Consider the following 2,638-nt stretch of genomic DNA (forward strand, 5'->3'; position numbering starts at 1 on the left):
AGTGTTGGCTGTCCTTTACCACCAGCGATAATCCTTGAGCTATGCTCATATGAAACATTATAAAAGGCACAGCAAAGTTACCGCCCCTCTGTCTCTGCTGACCTCGCCACCTGTACAAAAGGCACTGTCCCAGTGAACACAACAGCAAACAGAAGACGCTTATGAAGCTGACTGAGCAGCTTAGGAGGGAAAAAAACGTTATTTGTAACTCATAACAAGCTCATAGCAACCAGATGACATACTAATTTACTGGCTGCTTTACACTGTGCAGTCCCCAAAACTAGTGTAAACAGTGAATTGCAGGAATGATACTTGGCTATGCATTTTCTCACCAAACAGTTCTGAGTTACAAATGTAGAAGTTGGTTTGGTTTTTTTAAACTACATTGCCCCAAGAAATACCACCAATTATAAGACAAGACAGAAAAGAAATTGCCATTTTCCAACTTCAGGAGGCTCAAAGGCTGGCTCAAACATTTCGTTTGACACCTGTGCCACAATGCCAGATGATCTCTTAAGTTTGCCCCCCTGCCCTGACTTCCTTTATACCTTTCAAATAATGTAGCATCTTCCTCTTGGAATGTGGGGACACTATGAAACCAGAACTGTTGCCAATATCACCCACTCCATATTCAAAGACCCTTCCAGATTCAAGTCTATCTGTTACCACCGCATTTTGTGCTAAATATTCTTCTTCCAGAGTCCCTATCACTTACATTCTAGAGTTTGGGAAAAGCATCACAGACAGCTGGCAGAGAGCAGCAAGCCAGCCCTGCCTTTACGAGGTCTCCCCATACCTGAGAGTATCGTAATTAAAAGCCAAATAAATTTTAAGGTTAAAACATCCAGGTTTTGTTGAGCCATTTCTCGGTTTTGAGAGGAACAGGCAAAAAAGAAACGTATTTACAGTAGTTTGTGAAGGAATCTAAATTACATCTGGCACTTTGCCAAATTCTGCCATTAGAGAGCACTACACTTCCTTGTCTTTGTATTTGTCCAGCAGAAGAAAGCCAGAGGACAGGCACTGTGTAGGAACTTCCTGAACTTGTGTTCTCCTGGTGAGCCTCAAAAGGGTTCCCTCATCCCAGAAGAGCATCTCTCCCAGGCAAATTAGTGCTTGAAAATAAACAGAATGACACCTCCACCTGCTCTACCCAGCAAACAAAAAGCTTCTTTCTGCCTCACTTGCCTGGAGCACCACAGCAGAAGAAGCAGGTCTGACCCTCGCAGGGATCCAACGACGCATCGCATGCGCAGCTTCTCTGGTTAATGCACCATCTCTTCTGCAGCCACACAGAATAATGGCTGTGAGAAGGCAGCACAAAACCCAGCTTGCATCTACTCTACACAAGGCTCAACCTCTTACTACACGAACCACTTCTATGTCCAAATCACTACCTCTGGTTTTCTGCAAAAGGACTCCTATTCACATCACACACGTGTAAAGCTGTTATCCTATGGTTCCTCCTCTAATGCAGTGCAGCCTTCCAGGTTCTTCTACCTCATCCAGAGCACAAAAAACCCACTACTTCTCTTTTTCTCAAAGACCCGCTACTGGCATCCAGAATATACAATAAATAAATAAAAATACACAAACAAACCAAAATAGAAGACATTTCCAGACTAGGGCAAAAGGTCTTACCTCAGGAGGAAAAACGTGCGTTGCTATGCTGCGCTCCTAACAGGTGCTTCTCCCCTACCTAACAGCCATCAGGCTCCAGCCAGCCCATTAGCAGTTAATTTAGAAGTTCATGGGTGTTAACAGGATAAGTAGCAGAGTATTCTGCATATTTTGGTGTGGCAAAACCCTACTATGGGGATATGGTCCACTTCATGCAGAAGAGGTGAAATGTTTTCATCAAGCTAAGTTTAAGAAAACCTCTCCAATTCAAAAATCTTTATTTTTCTTGTGCAAACTTTTAGAATTTTGAAGCCACTGACTGTTTGTATTATCCCCCTCAGATGATTAGAAGATTGTGGGCATTTCTATACTTGACCTTCATTTGCCCTGAGCTGTCTGAAACATGCACTTTCAAGCCATGCAGCTTAGTACAATTACTTTTTTACCAAGTTTCCTTTTTTTGCTTTTTTTCGTTTTTTCCCCCCAAATATATATAGCTCCAGTGCTAGTTATGCAGGGTGCAGTGAGGAAAACATTTGCTTTTGCTTCAGGTTGAAACTTACTTTCTGTAATCATTCCAGATGCTGGAAGTAAGTTAGAGACAAAAAGATAAGAAAAACATTAACTTCTGTCTTGATTACCTTTGCTTGAACAACTTCAGCAAAAAGAGGAATTTCGCTTAAAAAGTTATTCTACCTGCTTTGGTTTCCTAGGCTGTTGCCAGGAATTTGAACTGAAAAGATGTGGAAAGAATATGCTTCATAAAACAAGGCATGATAATGAAGAAAATACACTGATGAGTTACAAACACGAGTGGTTATGACAGTTGATGCTAATAAAGCCTTTCTCAAAACTTCTATTGCCTTGTTCTGGCTGTGCTGGCAGGACAAATGAAGGAAGCCCAAAGAGGCTTTTGGCCTTTGACTTCCACCCAAGAGGTGTTGGACTGCACTGCTGGAGGCTTCAGGCTAGGCTGTGTTCCATGGCTTCTCCACAGGATAGGCTGGGAGGGAAAATG

General features: G+C 42.4%; 1 long non-coding RNA gene across 2 annotated transcripts in view; it reads right to left on the bottom strand.

The window, feature by feature from the left end:
- The window catches only part of LOC138113598 (uncharacterized), a 2,457-nt gene extending 731 nt beyond the window's left edge, over nucleotides 1–1,726 (bottom strand). Inside the window, exons 1-2 of one of the 2 annotated variants that reach the window (XR_011152277.1) lie at nucleotides 1,642–1,726; nucleotides 1,189–1,282 (exon numbers count right to left, since the gene is read on the bottom strand). This is a non-coding gene — a long non-coding RNA (uncharacterized lncRNA). Of the gene's footprint in view, nucleotides 1–1,188; nucleotides 1,305–1,641 lie in introns of both variants that reach the window. The other variant, XR_011152278.1, reaches the window with a different exon arrangement.
- Nucleotides 1,727–2,638: the final 912 nt, after the last annotated feature.

Source organism: Aphelocoma coerulescens, chromosome 7 (assembly GCF_041296385.1).
Source record: "Aphelocoma coerulescens isolate FSJ_1873_10779 chromosome 7, UR_Acoe_1.0, whole genome shotgun sequence".
Lineage (NCBI taxonomy): Eukaryota > Metazoa > Chordata > Aves > Passeriformes > Corvidae > Aphelocoma > Aphelocoma coerulescens.